The following is a 14,660-nucleotide window of genomic DNA, read 5'->3' on the forward strand; positions in this document are numbered from 1 at the left end:
GAGTAGAGGGGAGTCGGTGCTTCCAAGACAGATTATACTCTTGCTTTTCACCAGAGGATGGCTCCTTCTTTTAAATAAGAGTTAAGATACAGTACTTACATTGATCCATGCATAAGTCAACTCAGGTTTTTTAGGTGAATTTTTTGACCTAAATTTCTAGACTTATACATGAGTATATACAATATTTTTGATAAAGGCTATAAACTTCTACGTACTTCCCTTGGAATAAGCCCACATGAATACAGCAAATGGTTTACATATAAATGAAGACCGAGCGCTGACTGCTGCAACTGGAACAAGGTGATAATAGTTAGAAATTATGCTTCTTGTGATAGCTAAGAATATGGAAGGAGAACAGGAAATTGCAGAATACCGTTATATCAAGAAATCGGAAAATGGCTGTTGACAAGTGGCATCTTTATGCTGCCCCCCTGGCCATCTATTTCAGCCCTATGTTGTGGAATGATATGCTGCACAAGAAGAAATCCAGACAAGAAAGTAATGCTAGCAATACTGTCTCCTTAGGAGGAGTATGAATTACTAAAAAGGAGCAATATAAGAGGAAGAAAACACAGCAGCCTAATTTTTTTTTCTTGGCAGGAAGTGCAGGTGGGCTGCATCCACACTACAGAAATAATCAAGTTTGATACCACTTTAACTGTCATGGCTCAGTGCTGTGAAATTCTGGGAACTGTAGTTTGTTGTGGCATCAGAACTCTCTGACAGAGAAGGCTAAACTCTCACAAAACTACAAATCCCAGAATTCCTTGGCATTGAGAAATGGCACTTAAAGTTGTATCAGACTAGATTATTTCTGTAATGTGGATGCAGACACACAGTTTCACAAATCCACACTTTAACTTATAGTGGACTTGAGTTTTTGTATCTCGATGTCTGTAAAACAAAAGAGAGAGAGAGATACCAGCTCATGGCTCCCTAAGAAGAGTAAGTTAATTGGGATGCCATGGGTACTCAAATATGCCAGAATCTATATTAAATTGAAATTAAGCAATGAATAGATAGTGCATTACAATAATACAAAATATTATTTCCTGGGCATTTTAAGTTAAACATTGACTTATATTAAAAATGATGGCAATAAAAAACTGTGGATTGAAATAAATTAGATTTTAATGCAGGATAATATTACAGAAGTGTAACTACTCAAGTTCCTCGATGAAAAGCAAAATGTTCTCTACAGAGATATTTTCAGTATATTGTAATATGCACGGAATCTCTTCAAAAGGGACAATTAAGAGAAAAAGAACTGGTCCTTGAATTTTTATACAGAATGTATTATATACACACACAAGGCTCGAAACCACAAAGTATTCAACAGCATAAAAATGCTAAGGAAAATGAAACAAGGATTAAAATAAAAACAAATGGCTGTGACATAACTTTTCATGACTAGTCTAGACAAGATCGGAGCTGGCCAATTCCAAATTCTTCTTCAGATCCAGAACCCTTTTTCTTACCAATATTCAAGAGGAAATGCACTATTCTCAAGGGTTGTATTCTTCTTGAAATGGAATTTGAGTGCTTTAAAGTTGCAATGTAAAAGCAGTCTGGACCTATAGATTCATGTATGCATTCACTATGTTTTCTAAGAGCATGGACACTTGACAGTTCCCACTGGAGTGGAAGCAGTGGCCAGGTCTCACCAACTAACCTTAAACTCCAGATACAGTGTAGTAGGCAGATTCACACTTCTTTGCCTATAAACATTTTGTAAATGAGTTCTGAGCCTTCTGTTTAAAAATAACAACATCATGTCTATTATGGCCAGTATGTAATAGACATCTAATTTACACTTTTTAAGGTCTGGTACAAACTTCTTTTATTGTGAGGCAACTAGAAACTCTCTCTATGTGCTGGATTCTCCACACTAGCAACATAATGTATAGCAAAGGCCACAATGGAATTACTATTTGTGTGTGTGCTGGCTTCCAAAAATACTACTACAACTTTTTATTGTCTTTTAATCTTGGTCCAAATGCAGGGTGACCAGATGTCGTAACTGCAAAGGAGAACAAGAGAGCTCAAAATCTAGGCCATTCTAGAAAAATGTAGGACATAACCAAAAAAAGGCTAAAAGCACAAATGTAAATATAAATTCATTTCATATGGTTCATTTAGAGCTCTATAACATATATTGTATTTTAGTATGTATTCAATCTTATTTTTCTGATGAGGTTAACTTTATTAAAATGTCTTGTTGGCTGGCAATATATAACTGAGCAAGACAAAATGCTTAGAAATGTACTTTACTAGCAACACACCCTTGACTGAATCTACATTACAGTTATTCCTTTCATTTGTCCATTGAGCTGAAATTATGGGGAAAACCCTTTCAGCATTTGCACTGTGCCCTCAACCAGCCCATTGCCTAACACATTTTCTGTCCTTTCCCCCTCTGAGAAACAAAAACGCCCTGAGCTCTGGGGGCTAGTCTTGTCTGTCATTGCTCCTACGAAAAAAGAACTTCAGAAGGATCCATCTTATTTGCAGTGGGGACAGGCTGCCATTTCTCAAAGAGGAACAGCAAACGTGATGTTATTCAATGGGCTTGTTAATCATGCTCAGAATAGAGGACACTTGGGAATTCCTCCTGGACAAAAAGTTGAAATGTAGGAGGATGTCTGGTCACCCTTTCCAAATGACAAATATGATAACAGAATATTTGCAAACATATAAATGTTTGTCTCTGAAAAGTAAGTTTTATACTTTTCATAAAAGAACCCAGGTTGTTTAATAGTATGTGAAATACAAAAGATTTAAAACTGTTCTAGACTTTAGCTATAATGTACTCTGTTTCTTTTATTCTCATGGAACACTGTCATCAGAACCTACATTAAATCTTATTGTGAGTGTCTCTTTATATTTCTCTCCTTTTAACTTTAAATCTAGATATGAAAGAATGCTAAATGAATGCAACTGGGGCTCATTCATACTACTATTACAGAATTATAATGCTGCCATTCAATTTTGACTACCAGGGCTTCATCTGCAGCTTGTTCGGAAGCATCAGATGAGCTCTCTGGCTGAAAATTCTAAATTTGTTGTTGTCATTAACTCCCATCAAGTTACCTTTAACTTATGGTGACCCTATGAACGAGAGACCTCCGAGTCACTCTATCATCCACAACCCTGCTCAGGTCTTGCAGATTCGGGGCCATGGCTTCTGCCAGAATCTAACTGAACTTGTCATACATTGTGTGTATGTATTGTGCTAATTGGGTATTGATGTAGCAATATAGGGGGAGTGTTTTAGAGTTGTATAACATGTGTGTATTGTGGACATGGGGAATGATGGGAGGTATTGTGTTGGAGAAAGTCTTGCTGTTGGTTCACAGGGAAGATGATTGCTTGACTCAGGAATGCAGAAATGTGTGGGAGATGCTGCTTCTCATGGGAGAAAAGATGCATAGGGAAAACATGGGGGGGATAGGAGATTAGACCAGGAAGTACATGGATATGTATTGATTTATGGACGAATCATAGTGAAGCCTGCAAAGTTGTAGGGTGGAGTATTGTGAATATTGGGTTTGTGTTTGGGGATTTCGATCTGCAAACGTCTTCCTGATACTGCAGTTACTGGACTAAAGTTCTTGCTGTTTGAAATATAGAAGGCTGGTTTACTGAACTGTGCAGTGGTGAGAGCTTCCTTGACTGGAATGCCATCTTCCTATTTTCCTACTGCCTTCTATCTTTACAAACATTACTATCTTTTCTGGGGAGTCATGTCATCTCATGATATTTCCAAACTACAACACTTTCTCAAATTGCCAATTCATGGATTCCATAGGACGCAGCCATTGCAGTTATGTAACAGTGCGAGAATTCTGTAGAGAAAAGGAGTCCTTGGTGGCAGGAGGTGCTTAATTAATTAATTTAGACTGTGAGCATTTAAACAGGAACTTCCTTACCATTTTAAAATTTTGAGATGTCAGCTTCTCTGAGAGCTTTTCCAGATATTGCATAAATGCCATAAAATAAATAAATAACTCTGGAAGAGGTAGATGCATGGTTGTGTGTATATAGTGCAATACGGATGTGTTTGGCAATTTCCCAGACATCACTCCTGTTTCTATTTTGGTAAAACTAAACGAGCAATTAGAAATAATCACACGCAAGATTACAGCTATCTGAGAAACCACAGTGTGGGTAGAACAGTTCCTTCATGTTTGTATATCCTTTTAACTCAATTTCCTGTGTAATCTTCTGAAAGAATCTTAATAAAGACTATATTTTATGAGCCTCTTTTATCTCATGACCTCACTCTCCAGAGTTCTTATTTGTGAGGGCCCAGATACTTTGCAATATCCATACATTTATAGGCACAGAAAATACAATTTTTTGCTCTTGGCTAAATACTTTGTTTGCCAATTTATCTTGCCAAATACAGTTAATTTTTTCATCGTAAGATCTCTCTCTCTCTCTCTCTCTCTTCGAATTAACAACAATCTTATTACATTACAAAAGAAGCAGAGATGGAGGAGCAGAGAGATGGTTTCTGCTTAACTCTCCACATGCCCTTGAAGCATTTCTGTTCTCTTTCCAGGGGGAGATGTTTGTAAAAACATGCTTTTTGCCAAATAAATTTTCCTAGTATCAAAAAAGACACACTTTTACAACCATCTCCCTCTGGAAGGAGAATGGAAGTGCTTCGAGGGCATGAGGAATGGTAAGCAGAAAGACACTTCTCTGCCATTCTATTTGGCTTATTTTTATAATGAGAAAAGTATCAAATACTTCTAACTATAGTACCAACAGCAAAAGAAAAACAACAAAAGGATAATGCATACATTACATGTTAGCTGGTTCTGTTGTTATACATTTATTTTATTTCAAAAATGGCAATATTAGTAAGTATTAATAATTCAATCCAATTCATGCTTTGTTTACGAGAGAGATTTCTATATCAGTTGTCACTTTCCCCCAGTGTTATAAGTCAGTTGTCCTATTTTCATTCTTTGTCTTTAACAAGTCTTCAGTATCACAGCTTATCCACATTTATAAATATCTAAAAAACCCTAAAACAATAACCTGGTTTGTAGACAAAAGAAAATACATAAATTCATAAATACATAAATTTTGCTTCAAATAATGAAATCAATTTTCCACATCTTCCCAAATCCAAGCACCATTGTCTTGCCATGATGTGTCATCATTATTATCTTATTTCTAGCTTTAAATTGCCTTCCTGAAACCCATCTTTAGCAAAATGGAAAAGAAATTCTAGACAGATTTACATTGCCATAACCCTCCTTAATATTGTTTAAACCATTGCATAGAAATGTGGAGATGGCATTACTTGTGCATAAGGCTGAATAGACAGCTATATTGATTATCTTAACTACTAGGTAAATTATATGCTCAGTTCTCAGAACTAGGTGCCATTAAAAATCCCAAGTAACACTTCTGAAAAGTGTCATGAATTAATACAGGGACCTAGGGTTTGGTATATGGCAGTACCAAATGCTGGTCTCTACAGATTAGCATTAATTATAACAGATGTGTTAAAGTTTGCATGGGATGAGTGGTATTAATAACATGTTGTTCTGCACCACACTGGTTTTAGTTTTCAAAGTGCCGTGGCAATTTAGTAAGATAAAACATGAGTCATAGAAATTAATCCTGTCTATAAATAGTTATTTAAAACCACATTAGCCCTACTGCATCTCTTCAGTATTTATAACAATGTTACTAATAGAAGAATGAAGACCAGAATAGGATGAAAGATGGAGGAGCCAGTGAAATAAAATGGCATCAGGAAATATATGACATGGAGAGTGCTACATAAGCATCATTCTTAAAAATTTGCTGGAGATATCTGTTATGGAGCATATTTTTGTCCCTTTGAAACATATTCCTATGAATTAATTACATAAGCAATGAAATGTGTGTATATTAAGATTGCAAAATGAAGAAAAAAGGCAAGGCAGTGTTTAGAAGAGCCAAGTCTAAATATCCTAAAAGTCAAACTAAAGCCTGTCTGATCTTGTAAGCCAAGCAAGATCAGCCCTGGTCACTATTGAATGGGAGGCTGCCAACGAATTCTAGGTGCTGGAAACTGTATTTTGGAGGAAGGGACTGACAAAATCACCTCCGAGTATCCCTTACTCAAGAAAATTCTATGAAATTCATGGGGTTAACATAAGTCGATAGGAGACTTGAAAGCAGGCATGCACACATCACACACACAATGTTTAGAAGACTTCCTGTCCTCTTTAATCATGATGTTGTGTGAAAATCTTCATCGTGATCGTGCCACTTTCCCAGAAAATTACTGTTTAAATGGCCAATTTTCCCCATGTGATGAAGTCCATGGAATGAACAGTAGGCAGAATACCGTTCAAAGCAATATTGGGGTTCCAATAGCTCCATCAGTATTTGTGACAAAAGTTTAATTAACAGCATGAGCTGCCACAAAATTCAAATCTTTCTTCATCAACCAAGTCAATCATGTCTTTAGGGCATGGATGGGCATTCAGGAGAATAGCAAAGTTGTGAGCCTGAGATTTCATAGGGTATCCTCATCCAATATAGTTTAAGTCCCTATTCCCTGATCTACCTTTTGAGTGACCAGGAACACGACGTTGCCTAAATTAAGTTTAAACTTATTTATCCTTATCCACTCCATAACTGACAGAAGACATTGGTTCAGTACCAACACAGCTTCCTTGGAATCATATAGAAATTAGGGTTGAGTGATATCAGCATATTGGAGACATCATACCCCCAAACTCCAGATGATCTCTCTCAGCAGTATCATGTAGATGTTAAAACAGCATTGGAGACCAAACAGAACCCTGAGTGACACCATAGGCCAACAGAAATCCACCATCATCTTTTATTTTTATTATTATTTTATTTATTTATATCCTGCCTATATGCTTAGGGACTCAAGGCAGCTAACAAAACTTAAAACAGTTTTGAGTTTGTGCCTCCAAAAAGGACGGGAACCACTGCATAACAATGCCCCAAGTTGCATTCCAAAGCAGTAGCCCAGAAAAATACCATGGTCGATGGCCTTGAAAGCTGCTGAGAGGTCTGGCAAAACCAACAGGGACACACTCCCCTTTGTTCACTTCCCTGCATATGTCACCCACCAAGGCAACCAAAGCTGCATCTATTACATGCATAACTTTAGAGAACAGTTACACAGAATCATAACAGAATATATGTTAAGACCTGTGTCATCTCCATCAGTTACAACATATATGCATGGAACTGTTTTGTTTTTTTAAGGCTATTTCCTGCTCCATATCTAGTTAACATTTCCATGTAAACACCAAAGGATTGTTTTCTAGAATGGTCAAACCTGGAATGTTTGTGAAGATTAAAGTTACCACATGAGAAAGCTTCACTGGTGAGTGCTGCACCCCAGGAAGGCAAGAGCAAGTCCAGGCCTGAATAGTTTCTACCTATGAGAGTGCCTGGATTTATATCTCTAATAGAGCCAGTGATGTATGGTGAAAGGAGAGATAAGAGATCTGGCTTTGGCTAAGTTCAAATCTGTGTGTAGAAAGTATCTGGAAATCATCACATCTTGAATATATGGGAGTTTTGTTGACTCCTTCCTTCTTTTATAATGTGGCACTGTCATATGTAATTCATACAGAATATTTACCACCAATAAACACAACTCCCCCACTATTGAACAAGACATAGATTGTAGTCATAACACCATACAGACACAACACCCAGATTTTTAATTATGGATAACACATTGTTACCCAAAGACAGATGGGGGAAAGGGGGGTCCCCACCAACTGTGTCAGTATCTCTTTAAATGTTGAGGGAATTCTTTAGCTCAAGGAAGCTTATGTTAGGATGGGTAACGTGAGGATCATTTCCACCTATTTATACCAGTACTAACTATGGAAAACTCCAAGTCTGGGTAAATAAGCAGCTTTTTATTTAAAAATATGTAGGAGTGCTAACAAACACATAGTAATTCAAAGAGACACACCATTCAGAGATAACCAAACTAGAGGTATGGAAAGTGGATAGTGGATATCTACCAGGGGGTCCTGGTGGCGTAGTGGTTAAATGCCAGTATTGCAGCCTTGGAACCCAGAAGGCTCCAAGATTTACTTTCGTAGGTTGGCAAAATGAATACTCAGCTTGTTAGCTTACAGATTGTAAACCACTTAGAGAGTGCTGAGTTCATTGATAAGTGGTATAGAAATGTACATGTTACCTGTCTTGGAGAGGAGACCACAGAAAGTAGGATGGGCTCAGTCAGAGTCTGAGGGAGCCACAATGAGTGGAAGAATCTCTTTGTGCACACAGAGGCTACAGCTGTGTATCTAGGTATTACCTGGGTCTTTCACATGTCTTCAGGTCTACATGACCTTCCCATGGGAAAGTCTCCTGGTGCTCCAAAGATCACTGTGACCTCTTAAGAACATGCCTAGCTCCAGATATAAAAATATGAAATAGTGAAGCCCCAAATATAATGCAGTATATGTTAGGTATGCTAACAGTATGAGGAACTGGCTGAGAGAATCAGCGTTTCCTCCAGTGTTGTTCAGAAAATCTCTTTACTCTTAATATTCCTAATTAGGGTTACCAACCTGAAAACTGAGTTGGATACTGTACCTTTAATGATTGTGCAGAAGAGGGAATTTCAACAGGTGTTGCTTATCATGCCAGCCGGATAACAAGCAACACCTTTTGAAATTCCCTCTTCTTCACAACCATTAATTGTCTGTATCAACACTGTTGTTGCTATTGTGTGCTTTTAAGTCATTTTTGTCTTATGGTGGCCATAAGGCCAGCCTATTGCAGAGTTTTCTTGGCAAGATTTGCTCAGAAAGGATTTGTCTTTGCTTTCCTTTGAGGTTGAGAGCGTGACTTGTCCAAGTGGGTTTCCATGGCTGAGTGGGGTTTCAAACCCTGATCTCCAGGGTTGTAGACCAGTGCTCATACCACTAAACCATGCTGGATTTTGTATCAGCAAATTGTATTAACAATAGCTAATAAAACCTTTACTAGACTCCATGGTTAACAGCTGGCTAGAATCTTTGACACTTTAAGACTATAAGCTTACCCAAGTGACGCAAATTAATTTCTATCTGCCTTAGTATCTTTTGGATAAACAAAACCTATTTTCTCATAAAAACAGAACAAATTCTGAATTTAATTGTTCCCATTAAGTTCTGCTTTAGAGTATTCTCAGTAGAAAAGAAAGTACCAAAGCTGTTACACCAAGTCAAATCTATTGCAATTGTTCATGACAATTGTTTATTGCAAAATATCAGAGCCTACTAATGTAAATATCAAATCAAATGAAAATTAATAAAAATACAATACTAATTCTTTTACTTTTTCTAAAGAACTAAAGGTTGTGATTATGCACATGCTTTTGTGTGAGGAAATGTGTACACAACCTGTTGACCTGATGTCCTACTTTAGAGACAAACTTCTATGCGTCCTACTTGGCTGATTGTATAATATGTTCTTGCAGCAATATAACTCATTAATCGTTAACAACATTCACCCAAGAGGAATTGGTTAAAATTACACTTTTGTCATGTCTAGTAATGATACTCGAGAAATATTGTTCTTAGAAAAAATATTATTTGTCTTTTTTTCTAAAGAGAGATTAAAGGAAAGGAGAAAAAGGACAGAAGTGATGTAGGAGGATGGTAAAAGAGATATAGAAATGAATAGAAAGGAAAAGAGATGGAGAGAAAGTTAAAGAAAGTTAGAAAAAATAAGAAGGTTGAAGAAGGGAATAATGCTGGAAGGAAAATCAGAAACTAAGAATAATGGAGGAGAAAAAAAGGAAAAAAAATTACTTTAAAGGAATAAAGGTAAAAAATAATTGGAGAGTATAAGTTATTACCAGGGATGTAGCCAGGATTTTAGGAAGGGGGGATCCAGACTAAGTGCCACCATTATAATGGGGCTTGGGCGCGGCGGCACAGCAGCACGCACCATTACTTTTTCTAATGGAAGGGGGGTCCGGACCCCAAGAACCCCCCCCCCTTGGCTACGTCCCTGTTATTACTAACTACAAGGAAGTAAGATTAAGTACATTAGGTAAATGGAACAGGAGTGCAAGAGACGAAGCAAAGTTTGTGTGAATAAATACAAAAGTGAATAGACTAAATTGTAAAAGGACATGAGAAAAGAAAAAAGAAAAGAAGACAAAAATGGAAGCCACAGAACAAAAGACGAAGAAATAAACGAAACAGAGAGGAACAAAATTGGATTTGCTATGCAACAGATTATACAATAACATGACATATAAAATTGGTGGATAAAAAAGGGAAAACTATTATTTGTATACATACAAAATAATAGTGTTGCATTAGAAAGGTAAGGTTGAATTCACTCAGGCAGTTATGAATGCATAACCAACCACAGTTACATGGTTATACAGTGACTCCTAACCGGAAATCCCTAACTCCATTCAGCAGCCACTACTAGCAACAGGAATCTGTTCCCCTGTCACTAGAGAAGCAGTTGACTTTCCCATTCCTTCCCATGAAAGATCTCCATTGTGACAGGCAGAAGTGGGTACCTGTTGCAATTCCCTCACACTGCAGATAGCTTCTCCAAGAGGGTGAGGTGTGTATGTGGAAAAGCCAATCTTCTACCTCTTGGTCAACAGGAGAACAGATCTCCATCAGTCACAATGGCTGCTGCCCACTAAATGGGGATTTGAGTGCTTTCACAGTCCTGACATATTCCTTCGACTAGGGAATATGTAGGGACTGTGACTATAAAACAGTCACTTATGACTAACTCAAGGTTACATATTCATGTTGTTGTTGTGTGCCTTCAAGTCATTTTTGACTTATGGTGACCTGAAGGCAACCCTATCATGGAGTGTTGTGGTTTTTTTTACAAGATTTGTTCAAAGATGGTTTGCCACTGCCATCCTCCGAGTCTGAGAGAGTGTGATTTGCCCAGGGGTTTTTCCACTTCCATATTCATAACTAACATATTCAAAACTGCTAAATAAATTATGACCTTTTCTCCCCTTAACATGATACAACAAATAGCTATACAAAAGGGACGAGGACTAGCAAAACTGCTGCCTAGAAAACTTCATGAGAGTCATATGTCAGTGGTGGGGTAGCTGTTCCACTCTGTCACACACCATCTCTCACAGTGCTTATATGAACAGGCACAACAACCACATAGTTCTCAAATACACACCACACTACTACCTGCAAACACATATAGCAATTTATTGAACAATGAACAGGGGAACTAGCTCATCTCTGACCAGTGACTAGAGGTAAGAACTGTTTCCTGCTCATTGCTTAACAATGCTCCCCCAAATGTAGGCCTTTGCCCCTTTCCCTAAAAGAATTCTCACCCTCTGAGGTTGCTATTTTCAGCAAGAAGGAAGTTTCCAATAATAATTTTGAAAAAGGAGATTTTAATTTGGGCAACAACAAAGGCGGGTGGGTGGGTGGGTGGGTATTAAATTCCCTTTCCTCCTACTCTGCTATGGTTTAGTCATGCTGTTCCTAAGATACCAGATATTTAGTTTTATTTAAAAAAAAAACATGCTAACTTTTTAATGCAATCAACATCACATTTGGTTTATCCCTGAGTTATAATATCTCAAAAAGAATGAAGGGCAGAGAGCTTCTGTTTGCAAACAAGTTTGTGCCAACAAAAATATACACTATATATTGTACTCTCTTACAATGCAGTTTCCATATAGCCATGTCTTAGTAATATAGGTACACACACAGAGATATATAATTAAGCTAGACAGTGAAGACAGCTAATAGGAAGAAAGTAAAGTTATTTGAAATGTGGTGCTGGAGAAGAATTCTACAGATAATGGATGGCTAAAGACAAATAAATGGGTCACAGCGAATCAAGTCTGAACTCCTCCTGGAAGCCAAGGTGACTAAACTGAGGGTGTTGTACTGTGGACATACTGTGAGATGACGTGACACACTGCAAAAGACGATAATGCTTGGTAAAGTAGAAGAAAAGAGGGAGACCACACTACAGAAAGAGTAAAAAAAGAAAGCCATGGCCCTGTGTTTACAAGATCTCAGCTGGGCAGTTGATGATCTGGAATCTTGGAGGTCACTGGAGATCTTATTCATAGGATCACTGTCAGTGAAAGATGACTTGATGGGATACAACAACAACAACAACAACAGTTTTTAAACTCTAAACTGTTAATTCTAAGAACCAACTTCAAGCCAAGCTAATATTAAGTTGCAGTATGCAACCATTCACAATACAGCCATGCACAATGGATAAGCAAAAGTCAAGAGCTGCTAAAAATTATTTAAAATCGACCATCTCTACTTGTAAATTAAATCAGACAATTAAACAGAGACAAGTTAGTGCAAATATTCACCTAATGTATAATAATGAATATGGTACTCTTCCTTCTTCCTGCTGATTTATGTAACCTCACAATGAAACTGACACTTTCCCCTTTTTCTGTTTCCACATTTTGTGCCATTCTTTTACTAACCACAACATTGTATCCCCCCCCCCCCCCCCCCGGACAGTATATACATGTGTGACTACCTTTCTAAGACAAAGCATAGGAAGAAAACAGCTGCAGGGCTAATGTCGTAAGTTTTAGCATTGCCGCAGCCTAAAAAACAAGAATAAATATTTGCATTGCTTATACTTCAGAAGTCAAAGCAGTACCTTAACTTACATTTTCCTTAAGTACATCAATAAATTTGTGAGCATATCATTTCTCCCTCTTTATGCAAAATTAGGGAGGGAGTTATCTGTTATAAATTATGTCAGCTCTGAGATCTCAAAGGCATACTGCATATTACCAGCAGCACCAGAAATGTTTTGTTCCTGTACCTACCTTTAAGATTCAAAACACCCATAGATGGCTTTAAACTCAAGGTATCTCAAGACAAAAGGTACTTAGCACTATCAAGCCGTTTCTACGTTCAGATTTGCCCTGGTCTATCCCATATTGCTCAGGAGAGGGCATTATTATCCTACTATGTTCCATCTGGATCAGTGCAGTAGTAAACCAGCTATTGTGCAAACAGGGAAAGCAGAGTTCCTTTTTCCCCTAAAAACAGCTTTCCTGCTTTTGTGGGGGACGACAACAACCACACACCCCTGCACTACCATATAACCCTACCTTGTTTTGCTTAGCTAGTCAGCTTTGTCCTTGTGAAGTTTTGATACCAAAGGTGAGCTGAGCAAGGAGAAAATATAACTTCAGTCTTTCTTCTTACTTAAAAAGCAAGTAGGGGAGAGACAGTGCTGCTAAGAAACCTTTTTACAAAGCTGAGAATTGAGCCAATTTCTTCACTCCCACGAATGCACTGTCTCTTGCTGCGTTGTAAGCGTTAGCTAAATAGAAGGCTTGAGAAACAGGAACATCCTTGTTTTTTGAGAAAAACATGTAAGATCTCATTACCCACATACAGCACAAACATTAAACCGCCCCATCTGTTCTTTTTAGGTTTTTTTAAAAACAACATTTGAAGAATTCTCTTTTGGTATGTGCATGTGTCAACATTCATTTATTTTTTTATTTTTAAAAACAAAAAGATAAAATTCAATCCTATAATTAACGTGGGAAATTTCACTGTCGTGGCCGAGGACTACTCTCCCCCGGAAGGAAACAATTTCAGGAAGCAATAAAGTTGCTGGTAGCAGCTAGAACAAGGAAGGTCTAGACTAGGACCTGATTGAGATCACAACAAATGGATTTATAACTATTTAGTTTAAGAGTAAGCCAATGATTAACAAAGATCAGTGCCAAATGGCAAAACACTTCAGGAGAAAAGAGCCAAGCTGCAGGACGTGAAATAACTCTATAACAGGAAATACACAATAACCAGTGAAGAAGGGAGAGGCATCTCGAACACATCAGCCAAACTTCTCCAGCTTTACCTCAATCATATAGTTTTCCTGTCCACACCTGCAATGAGTTTGCATTGCTCTTCCTCCTTCTCTCCTTACAGGTTTTTCTCTGGTAAGAAAAGAGTCAGACACTGAGTCATGTTACCCTCCAGAAACCACCCCTTTACCCCACGAAAGTGAAGTAAATGAATCATGGTGTGTACACCTGCTCTGGAAGCATGGAGACTCGAGTACCTGCAAAAGGAAACAGGGTGCTTAACCTTTGGTTCCCAACCCCTTCTCTACTCAAAGCTGATTTTCTTCCCAAATGCAAGAAGGTACTTCTTCTTGTGTGCCTTTAAATAATTTCCAACTTTTGGTAACCCTACTAAGTCAATCCTATCATGGGGTTTTCCTAGCAAGATTTGTTCAGGTGTTTGTCTTTGCCTTCCCATGAGGCCAAGAAAGTGTGACTTGTCCAAAGTCACCCAGTGGGTTTTCATGGCTGAGCGTGGATTTGAACCTTGGTCTCCAGGGCTGTACTCCAGTGAAGGTACAGGAAAGGATGAAAAGTCTTCCCACACTTCAAAGTGGGAATGCAAGTTGTGTTGGTAGAGGATTTTGAGTTGGCTAAAGTCTCGTGAGGGGGAAAAAAGTAAATAGATCCTTTTCACTGGCCCTGGAAATCAACAAGAAATGCTTTTTAAAGCATTTTAAAAAAAGAAACAGACCAAGCTGTTTTCCCAAGCCCCACTTTCCAATACCTTTTCAAGTGGAAAAACCTGGGAATGGACCTGAATTCTAAGCTGTCTTTTGGTTACACCCCAGACAGC

The 14,660-nt window shown here is 37.9% G+C and overlaps 1 protein-coding gene across 1 annotated transcript in view; it reads right to left on the reverse strand.

Moving 5' to 3' along the window:
- The window catches only part of SLC44A3 (solute carrier family 44 member 3), a 144,233-nt gene extending 130,274 nt beyond the window's left edge, over positions 1-13,959 (reverse strand). The window contains exon 1 of the mRNA XM_042466151.1: positions 13,879-13,959. The gene's annotated coding sequence lies outside the window, so the exon portion shown is untranslated. The remainder of the gene's footprint in view (positions 1-13,878) is intronic.
- Positions 13,960-14,660: the final 701 nt, after the last annotated feature.

Source organism: Sceloporus undulatus, chromosome 4, assembly GCF_019175285.1.
Source record: "Sceloporus undulatus isolate JIND9_A2432 ecotype Alabama chromosome 4, SceUnd_v1.1, whole genome shotgun sequence".
In the NCBI taxonomy this organism is placed as follows: domain Eukaryota; kingdom Metazoa; phylum Chordata; class Lepidosauria; order Squamata; family Phrynosomatidae; genus Sceloporus; species Sceloporus undulatus.